This window comes from Lynx canadensis, chromosome B3 (genome assembly GCF_007474595.2).
Source record: "Lynx canadensis isolate LIC74 chromosome B3, mLynCan4.pri.v2, whole genome shotgun sequence".
Taxonomy (NCBI): domain Eukaryota; kingdom Metazoa; phylum Chordata; class Mammalia; order Carnivora; family Felidae; genus Lynx; species Lynx canadensis.
The window spans coordinates 50243431-50258298 of record NC_044308.2 but is presented as its reverse complement, the minus strand read 5'-3'; the positions used below and the strand labels follow the sequence as shown (position 1 = coordinate 50258298).

General features: G+C 37.7%; 1 long non-coding RNA gene across 1 annotated transcript in view; it reads left to right on the top strand.

Moving 5' to 3' along the window:
- The first annotated feature begins 5040 nt into the window (after positions 1–5040).
- The window catches only part of LOC115515907, a 34901-nt gene continuing 25073 nt past the window's right edge, over positions 5041–14868 (top strand). The window contains exons 1-2 of the long non-coding RNA XR_003969439.1: positions 5041–5132; positions 9047–9098. This is a non-coding gene — a long non-coding RNA (uncharacterized LOC115515907). The remainder of the gene's footprint in view (positions 5133–9046; positions 9099–14868) is intronic.

The window sequence follows — 14868 nt, the reverse complement described above, 5'->3', positions numbered from 1 at the left end:
GGCCTCTTCTCTGTGCATACACTCCTGGTGTTTCTTCATGTAAGGACACCAGTCCTGTTGGATTAGGTCCCCGCTCTAAGACTGATTTTAACTTAATCATCTCTTTAAAGACCTTTTCTCCAAATAGGGCTACATTCTGAAGTACTAAGGACTGGGACTTCAACATATGAATTTTGGAGTACACTATTCAGTCCATAACAGTGACTTGGGTAGTAAGGACGATGAAGGCTCAGATCTGGGGACTGCTGAACTCCATAATTTAATGATCTATCAAAATCTATTTTGAATCTCAGGCTATATTTTTCTTGATATAGCTTTGAAAATCTGTTTCTAAAATTATATTTCTATGTGTCTGTTTCTTTTCTTTTGAATTGTAAATATAGAAAATTGCTAAAAATTGGCTCCACTTAAAAGTAAGTTGACTATGAAACATTCACACACAAAAAAAATTGATTATATATTAGGCCAAAAGAAAAAAATGTCAATACATCCCCTAAGGTGGAAATCCTGAAACTACAGCAATAGAACAAGAAATCAATGACTAAAAGATGGTTAAAAAAAAAAAAAAAACAAAGTAAAGGAAGATAGTAAAATAACTGCAAATAAAGCATTTAAAAAAAAAAACTCTTCTAAAAACTCAGGTTAACGAGGCAAGTAAAAACTATGTGGTAGCAAGGGTAGTAATGAAAACTTTTCAATTATTCCTATTCAGTACTCTGAAATTATGATGTTATTAAATCAAAGTTATAACAATAAATTAATCTTTATAAATAAATAGGAGTAAAAAAATAAAATGTATTAAAACTATATTTTTGGAAAGCAAAACAATTCAAAATGTATGTGCTATACATTCTGCCTCAGAAGGCAGGTAAGTTGCAATACTGAAGAAATAAGAATAACCGAATTAATGAAGATGAGAGCATAAATTAATGAAACAGAAAAGAAAATATTTATCTTCAGAGTGATTTCTTTTTCTTTCCAGAGCTATTTCTTTAAAAAGACCATCTAAACAACACAGATACACAACATCCATGATGGGAAATTATTTACTTAGATTTTGAAGAAATTTAACTATTTTAAATGAGTACTAACTGTATACATTTATATCGATAAATTTGACAATATAGCTCAAATGAATAGCCTTCCTGAAAAAATTAGCAATTTGTACTCAAGAATAGTTAGAAACTATAACTAAAGAAACTCTAAAGAATAGTTAGAAACTATAAATCAAAGAGCTCTTTCCCCTCTTCACCCCTGACCCATAGGTATCAGATCCAAATGTTTGGACAGCAAATCCAATTCAATTTGTAAGGCACAAAAATTTGAGATATTAAAGCTATTGAAAAACATAGATAAATATATACAAATTAATAATTGATACTATGAAAATGGTATGTTTTAGTTCTAAAAATGTTGGAAGAGAGCACCAAAAAAAAGGAAATTTGTGGACTTCTCCTATATATGAACATAGAAACAAAAATATTAATGACAGCTATCTAATATAATCTAGCACAATATTAAAACAACACTGTGCTATATTTCAGAAATACAAAGATGGCTCAGCATTTAGAAATCTATTAAAGTAATTCACTACATCAGTAATTAAGGAGAGAAAGTACATGATAGATGCTAGAAAGGTCCTCTGATGAAGTTTAACATCCATTTCTGAGGAACTTCTTTAGTAACTTGTAAATCAAAGGAAATATGCTTAGTTTTAAAAGTTTTTTTTTTTTAAATCAGTAGTTAACAGCAGAAATCATACTCATTAAGAAACACTAGAGGAATTTCCCATAAATTTAGGAAAAAGACAAGGATGCCCACTCATTACTGTTATTTAACATCAGGCTGGAGACCCAAGGATATGAATGGGCAGTTACAGAAGACTGCAAATGAACAATAAACATGAGAAAATATGCTCATCTCTAGTAATAATAGCAATGAAAACTAAAACTACAATAAAATGTAATTTTTACTTATTGGATAAAAGATTAACAGTGCTTGATTTTGATGCAATTGCTCTCATTACCTAAGCCCTTCTTATGTTCCTTCCTGTCTCAGTGCCCCTACCTCTCTATGGATTAATGAAAATCACTTTCATTAGAACTAGTTCTAGAACTAGAACTAGTTCTTTCATAATTCCAGAACCTTAAGGCATCCACTGACAGTTGATGGCTTTCTCTTCTGAAAAAAAAAAAAAAAAAAACTGCAGATGGGAAAGATCTGAGTAGTTGAGGGAGGGTTGGGATGGAATGGGGGGAGAGCTTTGGTCCTGTGGATGGTGGTGGTTTTTCTCTTTCTTTATTTTTTTTTTTGTAATTTTTAACGTGTATTTATTTTTGAGGGAGAGAGAGAGAGAGAGAAAAAGACCACGAGTGAGGTGGGAGTGGGGGTGGGGGTGGACAGAGAGCGAGGGAGACACAGAATCCAAAGCAGGGTCCAGGCTCTGGGCTGTCAGCACAGAGCCTGACGTGGGGCTCAAACTCACTAACCATGAGATCATGACCTGAGAAGTCAGCCACCTGACTGACTTAGCCACCCAGGCGCCCTGGTGGTTGTTATTTTTTTTTTTTTTAAGTGTCTGAGAATAAATACACCTTGCCACTGTAAGGATTGATTTCCTTCCTGCCCATTAACATGACTTAATCCTATTTCCTGAAAATAGTAACCATTACAGTCTTTTGCTATGGTGCAATCTTTTCCTTGTTCAAGGTTATACTACAAACCTCTATCACATTAATCTACCTATGAATAGAAAATGGCCAATTTGCTGATTTCTAATCCCCAGAAATCTCCACTGACCACTTGACTGTATTTGCAGTAGGCAGGGAAGGGTGGAGGACATTTCAATGCACTCTCACTTTGGTAGCAATGGGCAGAAAAATTGTATTACATGATTGGACTTCAACAAAAAAAGCAGCCAGAGGCCATTTGGACTGGCAGTCTAGTTCTTAATCACAAAAGAATTAATGAAGAATTAATGATTCATCTAAGCCCTGTGCTATCTTTCCTGGATCTGGAGGCTAAATGTTGGGAATGTCTTGTTAACTGTGCTGAGGGGTCAGAAGAGGGACTCTCAGGGAGACCTTATAGCTTGCGCAGGCTGCCCCAGTAGGGTCCTTCTCTTTGCCTAATGTACAAGGTATTCTTGCTTGGGAAAGTGCCCTATCCACAAAAAGTCATATATCTTATCTTGTTGAGACCACAGGCAGTTAGGATGGTTGATTTTTGCTTCTGGCCAAACCATAAAGAGCTAAAAATGACCCATATAGTCTGGAGGGATGAAAATAAGATAGATTCTGAGTAATAGATTCAATTCCATTACTCAGGGATGTATAAACAGTAAAGTTTTCTATAGAGACTTCACTGAGACCAAGATTTAATAACAAGAATAATCCTAAGGACAGAAAGGTAACTGTTAGTCCACCATATTGGATCAGAGATAAAGATCTTGGGTCAGAGTTGGGGTTTGAAAAGTATAAATCTTTAGTGCAGTGGATGACCAATGGTTCCTGCAGTCACAGAGGACCACCACATGGGGGTGGCAAACCTTTGCAATCATGAAGGAGCCAGCACAACTTGTTTCTGGGTTGTGAGTCTCAGGTGAGATATCACATAGGTCATGAACTACCTAAAAGCAGTTGTTCACACACGGGTATAATCATTCATGATTTTGTTTTCTTGTGAAGATATTTAATAATAAGAAGAAAATCATTATTTTTCTCCATGCTGTCATACATTGCTTTATAAAAAGAGGAATCCATAATGACTCCCTTGTGAGCTTATTCATTTTTACTTGAATATCAGATATATTTCTCCTCTCCTGGAAAACAGTTCATTAATCAAATTTGAGGGTTCCTTTATCTTTGTTCCAAATACATTAACTAATTCTATCAATATCCTTATTACATGGAGATCAAATATTTTGAGTTCCTCATTATCCTTCTATAGCACAGTTTTGTCTAAATCCTTCTCCTTCAGTGAAACATTGGAGATATTTTATGTCTTAAGTTCACCAAGTCTCATGCACTAGAAATTCTTTTTTCCAGTTTTTCTTCTCATTCAAACAGTTATTTTCTATCTTTATATAATGTTGATATACATTGAATGTTGCTAGCTGTTCACTGTCCCCTGATTTCATCCTCTTCTTTTCTATAGTGACACAACTCCTGAATTTTAGCTGTGCATGCTGTTCCTTTAAACCTTTTTTTCTTTTCTTTTTTTCCCCCCACTAGCTGGAATGGAGATTTCATGGGCCATGTGCATGAATGATCTCACTGATGGCAGAGCAACAAAATCAAGGGCCTGTGGCCATCAGTGAGATGGCTCAGTAGCAAGTGAGTCTATATACTAATACAAGCATCTAATATGTGCCAGGTGATAGTTGAGCACATTATGTGCATTACCATGTTTAATCTTCGTAACCACTCTGTAACACAAGTCTTGTCATTATTGCCATTTTACAAATGAGTGAATCAAGGGACTTAAGAAGTAGGGCCAAAGCCACACAGCTAATGAGTGGGAGACCTAGAGCCTCTGCTCTGAACCATCATGCCATATATCAAGGATGACTCTATTCCTTCCCTCATTTCTCACATATAATTAGGACCACGGCCTGCAAATCATTCTTGATGCTAGTGTTGGAATCTATTCCTTTCTTCCAGTTCTGCTACCATAAGCCACCCCTGTTCTCTCCCGGTAGTTTCCCAGCTGCCAATCATATTGTCTTTAATTCGTTTTCTTTTAACGTCCAAAGTTACCTGCCTCCCCAAATAGATTTGATGGCTTGGATTGTTTGTCAAATTCTTTAACAAAGGCCCTTGTTTATGATATGGCTCCTGGAATGTCTTTTTGACCTCCTAATTTTTGCCCCACTTCCTCTGTCAACCCCCACACCATCTTTTCTCTAGTCCCCACTAATACTAATTGACCTTTGCTCATGCCGTGTTCAGCCATGTGTATTCCTGCCTTGGAGCATTTGCACGTGCCTGGAATATTAATTCATGACTCTTCCTCGCTGACTCCTCCTCCTCCCTTAGGTTCAGCTTATGTCTGAATTTTGGAAAGCGTTCTCTGACTCTTTGAATCTGTGCTGGCTGATAACTCCAAGAAGCAGCTCTGGTCATTTGAATCAGGTATAACATTTGCCTTTATGTCTCTGATATATTCTTGACAAGCCTATCAACTCCTTGAGGGCAGATCTCTTTTGTTTATTGCTATATCCAGTTGAGATCACAGGGCCTGGCATAAACTAGGCATTTAATAAATATATTTGGAATGACTGAATAAATGGATGAAACTGGGAGGTGGCAGCAGATGGCCATGAGGCTCCCTAGGTCTGTGCTTGTGACCTTGGTTCAGGTCTGAAATTATGAATTCTGGAATTGGAAACATTGATTTTGTGTGGTTTCTTCTTCACCAAGCATCTTGATTATAGCAAGCACTTAAAATGGCCTACCCCAACATCATCCTACTAAGTTAGGATTATTACAAAGGTGAGTGCTTATGCTTTAACTCTTCAACTTGTAGTTGTTGTACCCCTTTACCCGCCAAAAATATGTGAGGGGAATATTCCTCTGCTGCTGGTTTCTGCAGCTGGTGGTGTTGGAAATGTCCATATACTGGATGTGTGAAGTGGATGAAGCCAAAAATTTTCAAGGGAACCCACAGAGAGCAGCTATTGTGATGTGTCACAGTGTCCTCTGATCTAAGCTTCAGGAAATCTGGCTCATTGTTCATGTTTCTGGAATCACAGTCAAATGCCCTAGCGAGCCATGTATCTTCTTTATCTCTGCCTCAGCATTCGGCAAGTTCTGCCATACTACACCAGCTTTATTCTCAGAGCAGGGAGAACAAGGGGGTGATGGTCACAGCATCTTTCACAGGAAGTTGTGGGGTTAGGAGTGAAGATTTTATGAGTTGGAAAGGAGAAATCACTCTAGGCCAGCCACCTTGATCTCTTCATATTTTCTCTTAAAATGACTACCATCCATAGCTTATTTTTTTCTCTTTCCAATACAAGATGCGGGGAGGTGGGGCTGTTAGTAGTGGACAATGGTAATCATGATCTAAGTTCAAAAACATTAAATCAAGTTGGCTATCCTTTATTGTTATCTCCAGATTTGGATGGTTGCCAAGATCTTTAAATTCTGCGTGCCAAACGCCAGTGCTGTCTGTCCTTTCTATTCCATTTCAGTAGTCATCACATGGGTGTAAAAGCCTCAGTGACTATGAGTCATCAGACTAAGTGTAACAACTTCCTCTCCAGGCTCCATGTCTGTAGGCTCTGCATCTTTAATTTACCGTACACGCTACAACTCAATTAATCCTCATGAAGGTCTGTACTGACCTGGTCCCAAACCTTGGCTATTCTCCATGACCTTCAGGATAAATTTCAAATGCTAATAATTCAAGATGCTCATAATCTGGGCTCAATTTACCTGTGCAGTATAACATCTTACTGTTTCTCTAGGTTGATTATACCTATAACTGACCTTGTTGGGGAGAAATCATATTTTCTCCATTTTCTTCAGCAAGCTAAAGCTCTTTAAATGACAAATCCATCAGGTTCCATGGCTTTTTGGTCAGTCTATTTCTTAAAAACTCCCCTCTCGTGCAATTTTTAAATTCTACTTTTTAAAAATTTTTTTTAATGTTTGTTTATTTTTAACAGAGAGAGAGAGAGAGAGAGAGACAGATTCAGGGACAGAGCATGAGTGGGGGAAGGGGCAGAGAGCGAGGGAGACACAGAATCCGAAGCAGGCTCCAGGCTCCAAGCTGTCAGCACAGACACCTAATGGAGCACCTGGGTGGCTCAGTTGGTCAAGCGTCCAACTTTGGCTCAGGTCATGATCTCTCGATCTGTGAGTTCGAGCCCCGTGTGGCGCTCTGTGCTGACAGCTTGGAGCCTGGAGCCTGCTTCGAATTCTTTGTCTCTCTCGCTCTCTGCCCCTCTTCCTCACACACTCTCTCTCTCTCTCTCTCTCTCTCTCTCTCTCTCTCTTTCTCTCTATTTCTCTGTGTCTTTCTCTCAAAACATAAACATTAAAAAACTTAAAAATGAATAAAACTCTACTTTTATCTCCTCCCTTCCATTTAATAGGCTTCATCTGTGTCCTGGAGATCTTTAGGATGTTCTTGCCCTCCTCTTTATCTTCTTTCCCTGGTTCTAGATCCTTTGGTGTGTTAAGGAGGGGGAGGAAATCCCTTTTTCTTTGATGGTCATGGTAATCTTTCCGGGGTTGTACCTGTTTCTCTACTATCAACTCATTGTCAATGCCTTCTGTGTTTTCCTTACTGAATTGTGGGATTGTTAGCTGCTCTACAGCTACCTCCCTTCCTTATCCCCATGTCCCCCTTGTCTTCTTCCTCAGCTCAAAGAGGTTCCAAAGGCAAATCATCTTATATGCTGATATATTCCAAACATGAAATGAAAGATCAGTTACCCTTGTGTACTGAGTAAATCTCTTGGAGATGACATCACTTGGCTTTGGGGGAGGATTAAGCACCCCTCCCCCTTTTATGGAGAGGAGAGGGGAAAATAATATGAAACTCTTGCCCTGGCAGATGACTTATATTTTTGAAATTTCCTCCACTCCCATACCCCCACCATTGCACATTCCTCTGCTAGTGTAGACTGTCATGAGGTAATGGTTGTAGGATAGATAACATAGCTTAGTTACCTCTAAAGAGCCTTAAAGGAGCGTCTAACGTTTCAAGGGTTTTCAGAATGTGCTTTTTTTGGCTGTTGGTCCTTAGCTTTAAGTTCTGGGAAATTAGGAAAAGTCTAACTCAGTGTTCTTATAGATTCCCAAATAAGCATATTTCTCATAATAAAAATAATAGCTGGATTTTACTATGCATTTAAAAGGCTAACTATTGTACAAAGTACTTTGTTGCATTATCCCATTTAATCCTCTAACCACCTAATAGAGTATGTATTATTGGTATCATTCTCATTTGATAGATGAAGCACTTGAAGTGTAAATAAGTTATACAACTTTTCTAAGGTCATATATGCAGGAAGTGGCAGTACCAGGACAAACCCAGGTCTGTCTGACTTGTGTACCCACACTCAACCTCTATGACATATTGTCTCCAAATACACCATGCACTTTGCCTTTATCCATATTGTTGAAATTAGACTTTAGAGATTATCCACTTAGATATTTCCATCATGCAGATCAGAGCCTTCACTGAGAGAGGATAGGTGAATTTGTCAAGGTCACATATCAGAACTTCCTCTCCTGAAATACCTCCTTTGCTATCCTATATATCTAGACCCTCTGTGGCCTTCAGTACCTAGCTCAGGTCCTGTCTCATCCCACCTCCTAAAGCCTTTCCTGTCCAGCCCAGTCCTCAGTGGTCTCACTTTCCTCTGAAACTGACACTATGTCCTGCTGGTATACCATTTACTTGGCATTTCCACATAGACTGTCTTGCCATTTATTTAATTCCCATGTGACTAATTTAAAAAATCATTCCACGTGCACATGCCTTTCTGCGTCATATAGATTGTAAGTAACATGAGCAGTACTTTAAAAACTATTTTCTCAGGTTGCATTTTCATTTTAGATTATTGTAAATGTGTTGAGCACCTAACAAGGTTAACGCAATGTACCTGGAGATGAGTAAGAAATTCTCTAATCTCAAGGAACTTTCTGCTTTGTAAAGAAAATAGTTTAGGTGCATACATTATTGTTTTTAAAAGAACAAGTAATATAAATGCCAAAGGTATGAAACTTGGAAGGACAGATCATATCAGGTTTGAGAAGATTTGGGAGGCTTCTTAGAGGAAGCAGATGAAAGATCAGCCCTGAAGGTGAAGATGTGGGTTGATGAGCATTGAAGGCCAAGGAAAACCAAAAGGAAAGAAATGGTGCTCAGGGAAAAGGGCTCATTATGTCCTCTTTTGCAGTGTGGAGGCCCCACAGGCTGACTGCAGATTACAGACTTTGTTTGACCAGTACAATATTTCTTTACCAATTATAATCTGAATGTCCTTAGGTAGTCACGCCTACTCTTCATACTCTGTGTTGTTTTGCAACAGGCTTGCCTAGACTCTGAAGCTTTTGGAGTGAGGAGATAACAGGAGGATGCTGGTAAGATGGCTGGAAGACCAATGTAATACCAGGGTAGAGATTTTCAACCAAACGAGTCATTGGGGAAGACCCAAGTTTTGGAGGGAAAGAGTAATGTGATAGGAGCTGCACTTTGAGGTGGTAAGTCTGGCAGTGATGTATAAGATTGATTTAGAAGAAGGAAGTGGGGATCAAGAATTCAATGCTCCCTATGTTCCCTTGCAGCCTATGGCACAGGTAGGTGTAGCTCTCCAACAGTTCTTGTGGCCCGTGTCGCAATGTTGGCCTTGTCCTGTGTTCCCTAATGTTTTCTGTTGTAGCATTCTTTATTCACGCACTAGAGATCTGGAGTTGTGCCTTGCATCTTTTGCATGTCACATCATGTTGGCACACGGCAGGCAGTCCATGGACAGTTGTTTGACTAGCAATTCTGTGTTACTTCCCTGGAGACAACTAGAGTGGTGAGGAAGGACATTAGTTGATATGCTCTATCAGTTTATGTTATTAAAGAATTTCTTTCAGATAGATACTCAAGCACAGAGTGTGTGTTCTAAAATGCTTTTGTTTTGTTCTAGTCCCAACATAATGACATTTTATGCTAGAATCTTTCACGTTCAAGATAAAATATCTTCCTTTTGTAGTCTGACATACATGATATGATCTGAATTATTCAGGATTGTTTTAGCTCATGTTGCATTTTGAAGTCTAATATGCAGAGAAATTTTGACATAATGTGGTGCTAAACTCACTCATTAATACATGGGAGGCTTTTCCTAATTCAATGGACATTTAAAGCCTATAACGTCAAGTACCAAAGCTACTGAGTTTCAGGGAGGCACCTTCTCACTTGAGTTCTTCTCAAAATCAAACCTTCCTATTTCAATATTGTAATTAAAAATGTAGGCTTGAAGGATTGGCTCGGTGATCTGTTGATCTTTGTAGGGAAAGTGGACAGGGCTCACAGGACAGCTGCCACATGTTATCTACCACACTATAAAACAAGAATGTGGTGATTTAACAAAAATGCTAGAGATGTATTGGTTTCTTCTATAAAAAGCCTCAAGTCTCATGGTGCTCACACACCTGGTCTTGGAAACCAAATAAGCAGTGCAGGAACTGCTGTCTGGACCAGGGGTTTTTGTTCCAAATAGTTTTTGTAACATTATCTTTAGACAGTTCTCTCCAGGTTTATGTTTCATTATCTTATGTTTTTGTTTGTTTGTTTTTTACAAAATATGGGCAAAAAGTTGTAATTACACATTCAACTGTTTCATCTTAGAAGTATTTTTTGTTGTATCTTTAGACTTTTTTGTGATTATAAAAACAATATAATTTTAAAAACAAAACAACAGAGGTGAATGAGATAGAGTAGACTTCCTATGATTCCTCTCCCCAGACAACAACCACTGCCAACTATTTCACCTTTTGATGTCAAATGTCATAGCCAGCTAGATAGGAGGGATTCTTGGTGGTTAGACCAAAAGAGTAAGTAATGGTGTTTCTGTAAGTCCAACTGTGAAATATTCTTTGAAAGTCAGTGAGGCAGTTTGCTTCATGTTTGAATTTTATCTCCATCTAAGATCTTACAAATTAACATCTTAACTCTGTGGCTGTGGAAGGACTGCTTGCTGACTACAGTTTAGATCTATTAAACTCTTCTGTGCTATAATTTAAATCAGTGGCTGAATTAACCTGGTGGATAACTTACTGGATCCTAGAGATACTGCAAGTGGTTTCCCTGGGTTATTTAGGAAGTTGTCCAGATAAATTCCCTCTGGGGTAACATAGTAATGTGCCAAACAGTCTAGGTTGAAAAAGTCATTTTAAGATAATTATTCAACTTGATTATATTAATCATGAAAATGTTTCAGTGGTCCACAGGTAGTTTGTAGCAGAGGTAGAAAAGACTCCTGTTCTCCTTTACTTTACCCTTCCCAGTGTCTCCTGCCCCATCGATCCTTTCAATCCAATGTAGTTCTGAAATCATTTCATCATTACAACTTTTGTATAAGTCCCTTTGCACTGTTGAAAAACTGCTACTATTTTGTCCATGGAATCAGCCAATAAACGTACCTCTGAAGCAATTAATATGCTTATGCAAACTGTTTGACATTTTAAGTAATGATATCCTTCAGAATATTTGTAATATTATGTTATGACCTCTTTGACTTTCATTTTAAAATAATTTTTGCTTTTGAACAATTAAAAATTAAATCAAACCTAGAGATGGTTCTCATGTAAGAGTCATCTCCAAATACTATAAAAAAGACATACCATGCACATTTTGATTGCCTTATAAAAGCGACAATTATAAAAGCATATTAAAAAGTAAAAAAAAATAGCAAAGAAAATATTCTTCCATGATTTTAAGTAGGTTTAATTTTTTTATTTTTTAATTTTTAAAAAAATTTTAATTCTAGTGTAATTTAACATACAATGTTACATTTGTTTCGGGTGTGCAATACAGTGATTCAACAATTCTGTACATTACTCAGTGCTCATTAGGAGAACTGTGTGCTTAATCCCCTTAACCTATTTCACCCATCCCCCCAACCCACCTCCCCTCAGGTGACCATCAGTTCTGTAAATTTAAGAATATGTTATTTTGTTTGTTTGTCCCTCTATTTTTTTAAATGTTTGTTTATTTTTGAGAGAGAGAGAGAGAGAGAGAGTAGGAGAGAGGTAGAGAGAGAGGGAGAGGCTCTAGGCTCTGAGCTGTCAGCACGGAACCCAATGTGGGGCTCTAACTGGCAAACCTTGACATTATGACCTGAACCGAAGTCAGACACTTAACTGACTGAGCCACCCAGGCACCCCTGTTTGTCTCTTTTTTTCTTTGTTTGTTTTGCCTCTTAAATTGCAGATATGAATGAAATCATGTTATATTTGTGTTTCTCTTGAGTTATTTCACTTAGCATTAGATCCATCCATGTTGTTGAACTTGGCAGGATTTCACTCTTTTTTATGGCTGAGTAATATTCTTTTATATCGCATTTTCTTTATCCATTCTTCTATAGATGGACACTTGAGTTGCTTCCATGTCTTGGCTATTGTAAATAATGCTGCAGTAAATGTAGGGGTACATATATCTTTTTTAATTAATGGTTTCATTTTCTTTGGGTAAATACCCAATAATGGAATTACTTGATCATAGGATAGACCTATTTTTAACTTTTTGAGGAACCTCCATACTGTTTTCCACATTGGCTACACCAGTTTGTGTTTTTACCAGCAGTGCACCAGTGTTCTTTTTCTTCACATCCTTGTCAATGCTTTTGTTTCTTGTGTCTTTGATCTTAGACATTCTGACAGGTGTCAGGTGATTTCTCATTATAGTTTTGATTTGTGTTTCTCTGATGATGAGTGATGTTGAGCACCTTTTCATGTGTCTGTTGGCCATCTGGATGTCTTCTTTGGAGAAATGTCTGTTCATGTCCTCTGCCCATTTTAATTGGATTAATTTTATTAAAAGAATATGTAGGAATAGTCTTTATGTTAATAGCTATTTATAGAATTTGAGTAAATCAGGAACTTTGTTCTTGTAGTTCTTTTAAATATACCAATGACTTTTTTGAAGTAAATCCTGATTTTTTTTAAATAAAAAAGATACATACAGGTCACGTAATCTAATGTATAAAGTATGACAGAAAAATTTAAATTTCTTATGATACACGTGTGTATGTGTATAATTTTTCTTTTTGGATTGTTTTTAGGCAACACATTTTATCAAGGGTGACTGGCATTTTTGTTTAAACCATACAGTTACCCTACAAAACTGAAATAGGGTTACTGTTAGAAAAAAAAATAAACAGGACAAGTACTGTGCCCATTTTACAGATGGGGAAGTGACCCTTCGATCATAAATTGCTAGAAAGTGGTGAGGCTAGAAGTAAATTTCAGCCTCCACTGAGAGATTTTCCAGTGCTCTCCCTGCTACATTTTTTTTTGCTCATCTTTTTCAGTTTTGGTTCAGCCACCCAAGGAAATAACCAGGAACAAAGCCAAGAACAAAAAGAGTCTGCAAATGTCATAATGAGAGCTCTGGATGAACAGTAATTTTACTCAGATCTGAGAATTAGAAAGCTGGCTGGAAAACCGTATTATGAAGATTGAGGAAACTAGATGGCAAATCACTGTTCATTCAGAATAAACTTTATTGACCAGTTACTTAAATTGCAAAGAAGTTAATTTGTGTTGCAGCAGCACCTTTGCAAGTATTTTCTGAAGAGCTGAAGAAAAAGCCCAATAGTGTTGGAACTGCATGTTTAGTTTTCAGAGAATTGTGGGCACAGCTTCAGAGGACACCTGCAGGTCAGCATTTTGGTGACAGCATGAAAGGGCTTTAGCTTCAGGAAGTTTCAGTGAGGTCAGCTGGGGGCTCTCCTGGGACCAAATCCTGATCTCTGATTAGGATAACCCACTCTGCTCATGAAATGAGATTTCTAATGGGAATTAACCACAGCTTCTTTTTCCTGTCTTTAAAAGCAAGCTGCTTTGTCATGCTTCCTTTACTGAAATCATCACACAAAAAAAGGGTTTTGAGAATTTTCTGCTTAAGACACTACAACAGATAATAGACGAAATAAGATGTAGGCGATTGCTCACTGGCCCCCTCCCAACACCAGTGCTTCTTACTCCCCTTAGAGATTACCCAAATGTGTTTTAGGATAACAATGGCTTAGCTTTAATGTTCATGAATAAAACAACGACCCTGTAAGAGTCTGAATTTGGAAGGTAATAAAGAAACATATCAAGAGAGAAAAGAAACTTGGGGCTGAATTAGAAGTGCAATAGGAAAGAAGCAATCTTTCTTCTGTATAGCCCCAAGTAATGTTGGCCTTGTCAAATGCATCACAGGTTTTAAGTCACACTTCAGCAGCATCTGAGCCACAGTGAGGATTAAGCCCATCCTTTAAGGGCTGCGTTAACTTCTCCAAACCAGCTGGAGAAGTCGTGTGTGTGTGCAAATTTACATCTAATTGGTTTTGTTTGTTTTGCTCTGTGAAGGGGGAGAAGTAATACTTATTAAGTGTCTCAGTTCTTTTGAGCCTCAAAATAGCCAGGCCAGTTGGAGAGATTGCTGCTTACCCAAGTTTCCGTGGATAGGGAATGTTAAGAGTTGAAAATTGTGTCCTGTCTGTACAGCTGTGTGCCATCCCTATCTCCATTGTCAAAGTGGTGATTTTAAATACCTGAAAATTTAAAAAGTTTCATCTTATACTGGGATCATAACTTCTGATTTGAAGACATTTGAAGTGGAATGCATGTAAATTTTGAAGAAGTTTTGCTCAGCCATCCATCACTTTCGGTCACCTTAAGCCAGATTCACATGAAGGAGAAATGATGTAGAGTGTCCTTGAGAGGATGAATAGAGGCTGCCAACTTCTTCATCGTCTTCCTTGGTCACAGTTTAATTATCCAGTGGTGGGCATCTGCCTTAAGCTGCCAAATGGAGCTTTTAACCACCGGATTAGAACTTCTATAGTCAGTTTTCTCTGGTCATGGACATTGTGAGGTTTGAAAGTTAATTTTTGTCAATTTGAGATTAGAGTTCTGATCAATACATTCATTCGTTTGGAAAGTATTCAGAAGACTTACGTTCTCAAAAAATCTTTCAGTAGCTTCCAATAAGCAGAGTATTCTGCATTTGTTACATAAAATCATAAAGGGACCCTGTTAAAATACAAATATTATTGAGAAGGACTGTACATCTAGTCTCTAACGTCTGTGATTTCTTTAACATTTACGATCTTTCCGTTATCCATTCAGCCACCTCTTTGAGTCTTGTTAG